Source organism: Cebus imitator, unplaced genomic scaffold (genome assembly GCF_001604975.1).
Source record: "Cebus imitator isolate Cc_AM_T3 unplaced genomic scaffold, Cebus_imitator-1.0 Scaffold22, whole genome shotgun sequence".
Taxonomy (NCBI): domain Eukaryota; kingdom Metazoa; phylum Chordata; class Mammalia; order Primates; family Cebidae; genus Cebus; species Cebus imitator.
Genome location: NW_016107337.1, coordinates 5,482,812 through 5,496,197, shown reverse-complemented (window position 1 = coordinate 5,496,197; position 13,386 = coordinate 5,482,812). Strand labels below are relative to the sequence as shown.

The window sequence follows — 13,386 nt, the reverse complement described above, 5'->3', positions numbered from 1 at the left end:
AAAAAAAAAGAACCAGCCAAATTACAATCCTGAAATATCGACTCATTTAATTTTTCCTATGAGAAAAATTAAATTATTTTGCTGCTTTAAGTCACTAAGGCTTGGGGTGATTTGTTAACACATCAATAAAAGCTAATCCACCCACCCATTAAGTTTTTAATTTCAGTTCTTGGATTTTTTAGTCGGTTTATTTTGGTAGTTTCCAGCTCTCTTCTAAAATTTCCAGTCTTTTTTAATCTCACAGAACATATTAAACATTTAAAAAAAGTCTGTATAGTAAATGTGTTATGTGGAACCCTGAGCTTTCATTATCTGTTATTTTCCTTGTTTTTTCCCATGCACACTGTCTCATCTCCTCATGATCCTGGCTATTACTACTTGAATAGTGGATATTTTATATAAAACCTGTAGAAATAATTAGAGGCTTTGACGAAAATTTTTTTTTTTGAGATGTACTTTACTTTGCTATTGGCAGGTCTAGAAACCAGCAAGCCAAGATAATCTTGATTCAATTTCAAGGATTAAAAACTGATTTAGAGTTGAGCTTCAGACTCTGAGTGGGGCAGTCTACTTCATTCTTATTCCTGGCAGTAGCCAGTAATGTCTCAATCCAAAGTGTGGGGTATTTACTAGCTTCACTCCCAGCTTTGGTTGGTTTCTGGGCTGCAAGTTTTATTCCCCTATTCTTCAGGGCTGTCAAAAGCCCTGTGACATTTCTCAGCTTATTGGTTACCTCTTCCAGGATCGTAAGATATCTGAGTTAAAAAGTGGCCCCACATGGCAGATTCACCTATTTCTTATTCATTTTCCGTATTTTCCCATAATTTTAAATATACCATGTCTCTGAGCAATTCCTTTTAATATATTTTGTCCACCTTTTATTGTTCTTGGCAGGAAGGTTGGTTTAAACTTTGAGCCTTACAAAAAAGTGGAAGTCCTTGTATTGTTTTATTAGCTAATCTAGAATTATAGTCATCTCAGAAAACGAAAGACCATATGCATATTTTTTTGCTATGGATCTGATAGCATAACTTATTCAAAACCACTCCCATATAATATGAACCAGTATTCTCCCTATGTTTTGAAAAGCTGCCAATCCACTCACTTATGACAAGTCAACTGGTCATGGCAAAATGTGAGAAACCACTATTGATAGAAACAAATCATCTCTATAGAGACTGTCAAGCAGTTTCCTGCAGGACCAGATCACTAGACAAGCTGCCCATTGCTTCTCATATTTAGGCTTCAGAGAAGGACACAGACTCAAGTACTGTAGAAAACCGGTAGCCATGATGTAAGGATACTCAATCAGTCATATGGAAAGGTCCACAGGCCACTGAAAATATTTCTGTGTTTTCTGGATTGTTTAATATTACTATTATGTCAGGATGCCTACCTAATGGTTAGTTACCAAAAAGACGAAAGGAAGAAATGTTTCAAACATATAAGGATGTCTTATCTTTGAAGTACTGTGACTATCCGTAACAAGAATTAGATGTCTAACGATTCGGTATGATACTGAACAAGATAAACTGGAACTTAAAATTTCAGATAATTTTGATTAGAAAGGGAGGAAACAAAATTGCTAGATATGATGCTGTCACTTTAAAAGGAGTATTTTAAGTATATGTATGTTGCAGATAAAACCTTATTTCCTGTTGAAATACAGTTTGAGTTTACCTACAATAGAAAGATGAGCATTTTATCACAATACCTTTATAAGTTTTAGCATGTATTCCACTTGAACTATAGAATTATAAAATTATATTCCTAATTTACAAATTTTAGATTCAAATGTTCAAAGTAGGTTATTTGCTGGTTGTATTTTCACTATCATCACTATCTATTGATGGCTGCCTGCCATCTGGAACTGGCCCTCAGCCTAGGACGTATCCCTTAAAGGAAAAGTATGCCTCCAATTAATCAAGTTTCTTAATTTTCTCTACTATGTCTCAGTTTCGTGCATCCCTCTATTGTTTTACTCTTTTCAAGCCATCCTGCAGGTTACTTACTTCTTCCCTTCCCTCTGTACGCATCCCTCCAATTTCAATTTGCTCAGGAACTTTCAATGGTTATTGGGTCTTCAGCTTGGCTTTCAAGGCTTCCACATCATCTGGTCCTGATCTACTTATTCAAAATCACTTCCATGACTTTTCAAATAAACCTCCGCTTTATATAACTTAGTCATGTCACTACTGCCCACATAATGCTTACTTTTGCTGTTGTGATTCTCTTCTGGCTTAGGTGTTTTCTTTTCTCCTTACTTATTCAAACTATACCCATGACTTTGTCACCAAATATTTATGACAAATAAATACTACCCTTATTTATAAAGATCAAATGCCACCTTCTCCTACACATCTTTTGTGTCCAACCTGATCCAAACTTGTTCTTTGAAATTATATTTTCCTCATGATTTAGAATGCAAAAACTCAAAAGTATGTCCTATACCATCTTCCATTTTATCAACAGTGTTACAAATCTGCTAAGCCAGGGGCAGAATCTTCAAAATCTTCTAAAGTTCCCATACAAAATCCACATTCAACAAATGTCTTTAAAATATATTCAACTTAGTTTCCAAATCTAAGTAAAAGAGTTTCATTGGATAGCGATGAGCCTGCTTAGCCCAGGGATTACCATTTGCTTCTCCCTTTTAGTAAATGAGTTGCCCAGATGACAGAACAGAAAGGTCAAAATTCATTTTGGTAGAGACCTGGTTCCTGGCCACAGCACAGATTTTTTTTTTTCCATGGATTATACAATGGGATGAAATGATAAACTCTTCCACATTAATGGTAGGTTGTCTATTTTATGGCTCCAAGTTTTCAACATAAAATATGCAGGCCTTCTATTTAAACAAACTGGTAATTATTTTTTCTTAGAAAATTACTTTCAGCAGGTAATTTTCTTAAACTCATATGTAGCAAATGTTGCTTTGGTATGCATGCTTTACAAAGAGAAAGAAAATATAAACAAAAAGGAAGGAATTCCAGTTTAGTATACTAACCAAGCAAGACATTAACTACCCTTCGAAATGCTGTCTACAAATAGTATGCCTCCTGCCATAAGGTCATAGAATTTTCCTGTGGTTTCTGCCTGTCAAGTGGTAAACTCCTTTAGTAAAGCTCGTTTAATTTTCTTCAAAGGAGGCTACATATATTCACATGCTATTTCAATGGACAGTTTTTGAACCTCTTTTCTACACATTTTCTCCCATGCCTAAAGTCTGTTTTAATAAAATGGCAAGAAATACAACTTTCTACTCCTAAGTTCAGAAGTTGGTATGTTGGTAACCCATATTTAAACACTACTGCTTCTACAGCAGTAGTCCTTCATCCTGTCTGCCCATGAAAATTACGAAGGGAACTTGAAAAAATTGGTGTCTCCATGGAATATTATGCAGCCATCAAAAATGATGAGTTTGTGTCCTTTGTAGGGACATGGATGAACCTGGAAACCATCATTCTCAGCAAACTGACAGAAGAGCAGAAGATCAAACACTGCATGTTCTCACTCATAGGCGGGTGTTGAACAATGAGAACACATGGACACAGGGAGGGAAGCATTACACACTGGGGTCAGTTGGGGGGAAATAGGGAAGGGACGGTGTGGGGTGGGGAGCTGGGGAGAGATAGCAAGAGGAGAGATGCCAGATGTAGGTGATGGGGAGGAAGGCAGCAAATCACACTGCCACGTGTGTACCTATGCAACAATCTTGCATGTTCTTCACACGTACCCCAAAACCTAAAATGCAATAAAATAAATAAATGGGAAAAAAAATTAAAAAAAAATTGGTGTCTCTTAAACCTAAGCAGGAAAAAAAAATGGTGTCTGGCTATGAGGATGCAAAGGCATAAGAATGATACAATAGATTCTGGGACTCGGGGGAAATAGTGGGAGGGGGATAAAAGACTACACATTGAGGAGGCTGAGATAGGAGAATTGCTTGAACGAAGGAGGTGGAGGTTGCAGTGAGCAGAAATTGTGCCACTATACTCCAGCCTGGGCAACAGAGCAAGATTCTGTCTCAAAAAAAAGACTACACATTGGGTACCGTGTACACTGCTTGGGTAATGAGTGTACCAAAATCTCAGGAATCACCACTAAAGAACTAATTCAGGTAATCAAACACTACCTGTTCCCCTAAAACCTATTGAAATAAAAAATAAATTAAAAAAAATTGGTGCTTAGGCGCCATCCCATAATTTTTAATTCAGTTAATATGGTCTAGGGCTTTGGGCCCTGGTGTTTTTTTTTTTTTAAAGCTCGCCAAGGGATTCTCATATGCAGCTAGGGTTAAGAATCACTGTTCCAAGTAGAGAGGAAATCGGAGGACCAGAATATTAGAGGAAGTAAAAGAACAGTTTTTGAACAATAATGCTATAATAGAAACAAACATTTATTGCATAACTATATACACTAGGTGGTATGCTAACCATGTTTCATCTCATGTTCATTATCTATTGCCATACAGCAGATCATCCCAAAGTTTAGTGGCTTAAAACAACAAACACTAGAATCTCACAGTTTCTGTGGTCAGGAATTTGGGACGTTTCTCATGAGGTTTTAGGCAAGCGATCAGCTAGGACTGCAACTGTCTGAAGGCCTAACCGAGGCTGCATGGTCCTTTTATAAAAAGGCTCACTGTCATGACTGTTGGCAGGAGGACACAGTTCCTTGCTGACTGTTGGTAGGGGACCTAGTCCTTTATGCTGTGGGCCTCTTTGTGAAGAAGGCTGCTTGAGTGACTGTATGACACGGCAGCTGGCTTCCTCCAGAGCGAACGATCCCAGACAGAGCAAGTTTTATGACCTTGTCTTGGAGTTCACATATCATCAATTATGTCACATTTTATTCATTAGAAGTGAAACACTAAATACATCCTACTCAAGGAGAGGCCATCTCTCTATCTTTTGAAAGAAGGGGTATGAAAGAATTTGTGGACATATGTTTTTTAAATAAATTTTTTATTTTGAATAATTTTTCTGGAATTATGATAGATTTATGGAAAGGCTGCAAAATTAATACAGGGAGTTTCTATATACCCTTCACATGATTCATTTTTTTCTTAATATTATCTTATGTTACTGTGGTATATTTGTGAAATCTAAGAAAGCAGCATTAGTAGACTATTACTGATTAAACTCTTGACTGTATTCAGATTCACCAATGTTTTCATTAACGTCCCCTTCTCTTCCAAGATCCAATCCAGGATATTAAATTGCATTTAGTTACCATATTTCTTCTAGTCTGGAATAGTTTCTCAATTTTTCCATGTTTGTCATGACCTTGATAGTTTTAAGGAGTGCTGGTCAGGTATTTAAAAATCCCTTAATTTGGGTTTGTCTGATGTATTTTCTCATGGTCACACTGGGGTTATGAGTTTTTGGAAAAGATTACCACAGAGATGAAGTGCCCTTCTCATCATACCATTTTAGGAGGTGCATTCTCTCTGATCATGTTAACCTTGATCATTTGGTCAATGGGGTATCTACCAGGTTTCCCCAGGTAAAGTTAGTATTTTTCCCTTCCTATATGTCTTCCTTGGAAGCCAGTCACTAAGTCTAGCCCATACTTAAGATGCAGGGATGTAGACAGTGCTTCTCCAGGAAGTCGAGAAGGAGCATCTACATATATTACTCGAGATTATTTTGTAAGAAAGATTTTTATAGACATATTTTAAAACCACACACATATATTCTATTATTTGATGCTTACAACAATCCTATAAGGACTATTGTTGTTCCTACTTTCTAGATAAATGTATGGCTCAAAAAGTTAAGTGCTGTACCCAAGATGACACACCTAGTGAGACCTGGCATTTGACATGAGGTTGGTCTGACTCCAGAGACTTTTTTTTTCTTTATGGAACCTTTTAACCTTTGCACTGATAAGAACCTGCTAATATAATTTAAATACACTTAACATTTTACAAGATTTTCAAGAACTTGGTAGAAAGGGCAATACAGAACTTGCTTAATGATATCTTGTTGAATATTATTTCCCAGATGTGTATATGTCACATGTACCTCTGTCTTCCCTGAGCACTTGGTACACAGGTACTCAGCAGATACTTACTGGCTGAAAGGAAAATGACTCTTCCTTCTTACAAGTTCTCTACACTGTCTTGAATGTCTATCATGGGATGCCAAAATTTAAGATAGTGGATCAGTTAATGCTCAGACCCAGGAGGAGATCTGGGATATGACAGGGCTCACACCAGAATGACTGGATAGAACCTGCAGGCTAGAAGGGTAGGACAAGCAGGAACTGTTTATTCTTTCTCTGCCCATACTTTAATGAGCAAGTATAACTAAAGATTCAGGTTATTTAGCAAATAGCCCCAAAATCCACTCAAGTAATGAGTATAACTTTTGGATTGCTGAAGTAATGGGTTGTTTTCATCATCAAAGATTACACATCATATTTCTGGGTCATACACAGTAAGTCATTTTCTCCAAATCTTGGGCATTTGGAAGCCTAGATCCCAGGAGAACCATGAGAGTTTTTAAGCAATCTCTCCTTATACAGCAGATGCTCAGATGGTTCAGGGAGATGTCCCACACTTGGTTAAATTGGAACTCTGTCTCCCTGTGATATGAAAGCTAACTTATGGAAAGGTGGGCAGAAGGCCTCTGAGCTCCTCTCCTATTCCTCCTCCCCTTCTCTTATTTGCTGTGTAGATGGAGAACTGGAAGCAGCCCAAAGGAAAGGGATAGTTCCTACTATGCTCAGTGTGCTAACAAACTCAGGAAGGGCCGGCAAAGTCTTCTCTATGAGAAGACTCTAGTTCACCTGACCAATCATACTAAAAAACATTTTTCTTCTCATCAGCCTTCTAGCAAGAAAGTATGCTTGGAACCCACCTCTAGTTTCTTTCCCCTGACTTATGTCTATAGTTGGGAGATTCCCAACTCCGATCCCTACTTACAGACTCCAGGGGAAAAGAAAATGACTTCTATTAAAATGACTCCTATTACAATTAAAAAGAAAATGACTCCATATTACAAATATGTTTAAGTGACATTAACAGGTTCTCATCAGTGCAAAAATTAAGAGAGTTACTCATCATAACAATATGAGGTATAGGTACTCAGGCAAATTTATAAACATGCTTAAGGATGTGTCTGTATGAACTTAGTGGGTAAACCTCCCTAAATGTAATGTAAATAAATGAACTAAATGTTGTCTGCGGAGAGAGAAGCACAGGCCTGGGATGTTCAGAGAAGCAGGTGGGCTTCAGCACTGACCTAGTGGTCTCCTGGCTGCTGCCACTCCACACACTCCATTCTGGCTGATCTGGAAAGGCTCCTGGTAGCTCAGCCTCCAGCATGCCTGGAGTCTCCAGTTCCTTTCTCAGCAGAGAGCTGCGGGTGGGCCCAACAAACCTGGATTAAAATCCTGACTGTGCCTCCTATTACCCAATGTGACCTCAAACAGGTAGATCAATCTCTGTGTCTCAATTTCCTCATGTGCAACATAGAGATAGAGATGTCTAACTTTATAGGGTCCTTGTGAAAATTAAATTAGATAATGAATAAGTGTAACAAGCTTCACACAGTGGATGGCTCAGTAAGTCCTGGCTTTCGTAATGATCAAAGCTTCCCTTTCCAATGATCTCAAGACTTAAAGATATTGAGAGGTGACTCTAAATTAAGAAAAAAACAAAACTTAGAAATTTTCGTAGCAAAACCCAGTGAGAGGCTTCCAGGCTGCAAGATAGGGAGATCTTTCTAGACTTGAAATGCGGCTAGTCTGAATTGAGATGTACTGTGAGTTTAAAATAAACACTAGATTTCTAAGATGCATTTTAAAAAACAATCTAAACTACATCATTAATATTTTTAAAATACTGATTACATATTGAAATAACATTTTAGACACGGTGGGTTAAATTTATATTATTAAAATTAATATCCTCTATTTCTTTTCACTTTTTAAAAATGTGGCTGCCGGAAAACTTAACATGTGCCTCACAACATTTCATATATATATATATATATATATATATATATATATATATATATATTTGGAAGGCTGTTCTAGAACACTGAAGTAACACTGAAAGAAGTACTTCATTAAATTTAATCCTAGGGCACTAAAATAGTTAATTCATCTCCCCAAGGCACTATCTGAAAGTAACTTAATCACATGGGAACACAAAATGAAATATGTCACAAACTGCTAATCACATCATTAAATATAGTCTCCCTTGTTGCAGAGTATAATCATTCGTGAGAAGAAAGGGCCCAGGGACTTTCAAATCATGAAAAATTTTAAATATCCATTCAAAAAATCGTGTCATCCCTGCTAAATTTGTCATAATCTAATCTGGCTACAAATTAGTGCATGACATTTTTATCACAATTCACAAGTGCACTCAACTGGCACAAATATGCCTTTATTTATGCACAGAGCCAGGGAAAGGGTGATCTTTGCTCAAAATAATGTGCTTAACTAATAGACCATCCCTTTTACCATTCGGGAGGCTAGAAGTAATGAGAAGATACGCATGAACGAACCAATATTAAACATTCAAGTAGCTAATTACATGATTTAAACTAGAAGACAAACAAATATGTTTTTATTTTTTACTGATCCTCAAAGCTTATAAGTGCCTAAATGTTTACTTATTCCCTTGTGGTAGTAAACTGCTATGAGAAAATGAAAGTAACACAAAACAAATAAACAGAAACAACCCTTGTATGCATTAAAAACTGTATTTAAAAAAAAATCTATGGCCAATAACTGAGAAAAACGTTTACAATTTGATCAACTTTTAAAATGTTTAAATAAGTTTAGAATGAAAAATGTATGCTTTGTTTAAGAGGACACCCATTTCTTCTATTCCTACAACATCCTGTACCATTCTGTTTTTTCCTCAGTTTTACTGTAAATATAGCTATCAGTGTCTCGATATATTTGATATAAACATTTCAAATTTACAAATTTATAATCCAGGAACTAAATAATTTTACTTCTTTTTGGGCTCCTATGGAATTTTAAAGCTGTGTCACACTGCATTTTTGATGGCAGCCCCTACTCCTGCAATGTTTTCATTGACTACATTAAGCTGTATAGATAGTCAAGATAGAGAAATTTCAATTCAAAGAATTCCCAATAACAAGGAGAAATTCCTTCATTTTGGTTGGTAGCACTGTGGCAATTATGCATCTAAGTTCCAGGACTAGAAAAATGCTCTGAGGGGAAATTTAACTATGGGGGAGTAATGACATTTTCAGGAGAAACACTATTATGTGGATAATGCCCAGTGTCTTAATAGACTGGCCACCCACCTCAACCAAAGTTTTAAGTAAGTGATATACCTTAAAGTTGTAAATAATAGAATACTCTATAAAATGCACAGTCAACTTTGCTGGGAAACATACGTATTACAACATGGGGATTACTACATATGAATGTGTCCATTAAAAATATTCCTCTAAATTCCAAAATCTATAATTTTGGAAGTGCTTTCACATCTCACGTGAGCACGACCACATTCCACATATCACATTACAGCTGCAAAAACACTGTACTTCAAAATGAAGTCAAACATGAGTTCAGAACCAAGCAGATTCTAAAGACAGAGTGTACAAAACAGGAACAAGCAGGCCCTTTGGAAAGACAAGGAAAATATCAAAATCGTCTCAACTACTCTCTACTGATTAAATATATTTCCGTCAAGGGAAAGTAGATTTAATTTCCTAGGACAACTCAGACTTTCTGACAACTTAGACTTTCTCAGGATTGTTGTGAAGATTGTAAAATGGAACAATCACTTTGGGAAACTGACAGTTTCCTATAAAATTAAACAAACGTCTACTCTGTATTTTCAGATATTTACTCAAGTGAAATGCAACCTCATGCAAGAATGTTTCCAGCACTGTTGGAAAGATTAAATAAGATCATAAATAAGAAAGTCGCTTATACATGTTGGGCAAGTGGAAGGAGCTTATTAAACAGGTTCAATTGCCTTTCATGTTTTTGGATGCATAATAAAAGGCGAAAGATTTACATGATCTGAAGACAAAGCACTGTATATATTTTTGGATGTAATATAAAAAAGTACAGGATTTCAATAGGGCAGACCCGGGTTTATGTCCTGGTCTATTACTTATCCATTTTATTCACTGATTCAACCTTTTTCAGACCTACTCTTTGCCAAGTACTCTTCTAGATGTTGGTGATATTTTACTGAATATGATAGTTTGAGGCTTTACTCTTATGGGGTTCACATTCTAGCACCTTGGACAAGATGTTTAAGTTTTCTGAACCTCATTTTTGCCTCCACAGTTCAAGTAAATTCGGCACCTATGACATGCTGGGTATTGTATTAAGTTTGGAGCACAAGAACCAACTAGATAGAACCTGTGTTTTCAAGTACTTTACAAGTCCAATGGGGGCAGCAGACAAATCATCAGGAGAATTCAGGTGCTGTGAGAAGGATCCAGGCTGGGTGGCAAGGAGGTTGGTCGCAGGAGTGAGTCAGAGAAGGCTTCCTGGAGAAAGGCATTTAAATGCAGTCTGCAGAGTAAACCAGGCAAAAGATCCTCACGATTCACATTATCAGTGAGGTGAAATGAAAATATAGTTGGGAAAGTACACATCAATCAGTCCATAAAGTCCTTCATAATACAAAGCAGCATTATTTCTATTTTAGAGGCAAGAGTATTAAATTGGAAAATCACTGTGTAGCTGAATCCAGTTTGTACTATCCTTGACAGTATGTTATCTTCCTAATATGTGCTTCATCTGGACTTTCCACATCTGCTTCCTCAATCCCAATGCTTCTAGCTTTCTGCTTGAAGAAACTGGGTACTTGAATAAATTGTTTTTAATCATACAGGACCAATTCTGACTTCCAGACAAGTTCCTGGGATTTGCTAAATTCACAGTCTGCGCTGCAGCTCTGTGGTAGGCCACAGTGGCCTCAAAGCATCAAACAGGCCTTCCAAACAACCGCGATTCTTGCTATTCTGGTACCCACAAAGCATTTAATAATTTTTTTTCAAGCTAATTGAAAAGTTCTGTTTATGGGACTTGAATATAGTTTATGCCATAAATAGCCAGAACTATAAAGCAGTACAGGAAACACTAGCTCTGCTGGAAGATTTTTGATCTGCATTTGCTCTTTTATTTTATATGCTACACAAACCTCTGAAAAATGGAAGTAGGAAGTGGAACTGGGGACAAGGGCTTAGTAAATTACTCTTTCCAAATACTGTGGCATTGAAATAAACTTGGATGAAGGATGTCATTAGAGAAATACAGACTACATTCAGCACATCCTCATTCCATGGTATACACTCAGGCTGACTGAAGACCTTATGACTGCATCAGCAATTATGATGAAAGCCACTCCAACCACAAGCACCTTGAATCGTTTAAGCAGATTTTGAATTTTTTTTTTTTTTTTAATGAGATGGTGTCTTGCTCTGTCGCCAGGCTGGAGCACAGTGGCATGCTCTCAGCTTACTGCTACCTCCGCCTCCCAGGTTCAAGTGATTCCCCTGCCTCAGCCTCCTGAGTAGCTGGGACTACCAGTGTGCGCCACCACGCCTGGTTAATTTTTTTGTATTTTAGTAGAGATGGGGTTTCACCATGTTGGCCAGGATGGTCCTAATATTTTGACCTTGTGATCTGCCCGCCTCGGTCTCCCAAAGTGCTGGGATTATAGGCATGAACCACCATGAAAAAATGTTTAAAGCACTTTAATTTCTTCCTGGGAAGTTGCAATAGTGGTTAGATAGCGCAATTCTCCTATAAATGGCAAGGGTTTATGTGAATGTTATACTCCATCTTCAGAAACATCTGTATTATAGTCAGATATTAGAGATGTTTCCTGGATTGTCAGAAAAAAAGAGGCTGTGATACAGAAATGTCCATTCACAAAATAATGGCAAGTATATACCCACAACAAAATCACTGGTATGTCTAATAAAAGTGGGCACCATGCAAAGTCTAATAGAACTCTCTTGCCAGCCTAAGTATGCTGAGAGCCTCATGTGAACAAGAGAAATATGTCTGGTGAAGTAAAAATGGCGGAGCTTTTGTTCCTTACGGGGATAAACTGACCAAGAGCAGGAGGCAGCTACCTGGTGCCACGGCACCTGAGTTAAGGCTATCATTGAGTCCTCTCTGCTCCAGCATCAGTGCCTTCATATTTGTAGGCAACCAGCCTTTTGACCTTAGAGTTCTATCTCTGCCCTGGACGGATCTCACAAGATCCCTCTAGGCCCAAACCAATGCGTTAGCAACATCTCTCTTTTTTTAAACCGCTGTGTAAAATCCATGTTTTAGATTAGGGAAAATGGTAGGGGAAAGGGCATTGCTGTAGAAAATAGCAAGAGTGAAAGCAACTTATTCTTGGGTGGAAAGAACCCAAGGAAAAGAGTAGGAAAAAGTTCTGGAAAAAGAAAGACGGATTGGCGAGGGGAGCTTGGCTTAGAGTCAGGAAAGATACCAAATTTTGAAGGAAGTTAAGAAAGGAGGGAGAGAAGAAGGAAGTTGATTAGTTCTGAGACATCTCCAGCTTCTCGGCCTCTTCTTAAGAGACATGGTCAGGCCCTTTTTTCTGGGGAGTAAGGAGAAACGCAGAAATTCCATTCAAGAATTTGTTCGTTTAACAAATATTTAGCAACTAATGGTTCCAATCATTTTCCCTGGTTCTGAAGGAGAAACTGGTTTAAAGCAATTTGATACTTACAGTCATCTACTAACTGGTTTAAAGCAGGTGATGTGAGCTCAGCCCCTGTGCCCACAATGGAATGCCCGTCTACTTCCTAACAACCATAATAATTTTAGCTACCTGCAAATGACCAACAGCTTTCATCTCCCTATTAGATTATGAGCCCTTTATTTACTATTTTATTTGTAGAGACGGGGTCTCACTATGTTGACCAGGCTGGTCTTGAATTCCTGGCCTCAAGAGATACTCCTGCCTTGGCCTCCCAAAGTGTTGGGATTACAGGCATGAGCCCTTGCACCTGGCTCCACTTTTTGTCTTTTACAGTGATTTTTTACTGTATCTTTTCTGTACTTATATGCAGAAGATGCTTACCATTGTGTTATGGTCACCTACATCATTTAAACCAACAAGGTGGCATGCAGCCACATAGCCTAGAAACAGTATATATCATACCACATAACCCTTAGGTGGGGCTGGATCTACTACCTAGATTTAGTGCATGCAATCGTCCCATAAGCCATGACCAGAGCTGCAACCTCTGATTTAGACAAGAAGTAAAGATGCTGGGACCAATGATCACCAGCTGCCCACCTACCAAAAAATTATGCTTCTGAAATCTCTTGATGTTTATTTTGCATGAAGAGCAATTGAGTTGTCCTATGTGTGCCATTCATAACAGAGCCCTTTTTTTCCCC

General features: G+C 37.7%; 1 protein-coding gene and 1 non-coding gene across 5 annotated transcripts in view; both read right to left on the bottom strand.

Annotated features, from left to right (window-relative positions):
* Nucleotides 1–13,386, bottom strand: part of ZNF704 (zinc finger protein 704) — a 238,340-nt gene that overhangs the window by 94,711 nt on the left and 130,243 nt on the right. The window lies entirely within an intron of this gene.
* Nucleotides 13,248–13,380, bottom strand: LOC119470113. The gene has a single exon (XR_005198987.1). It is a non-coding gene; the product is annotated as a U11 spliceosomal RNA (small nuclear RNA).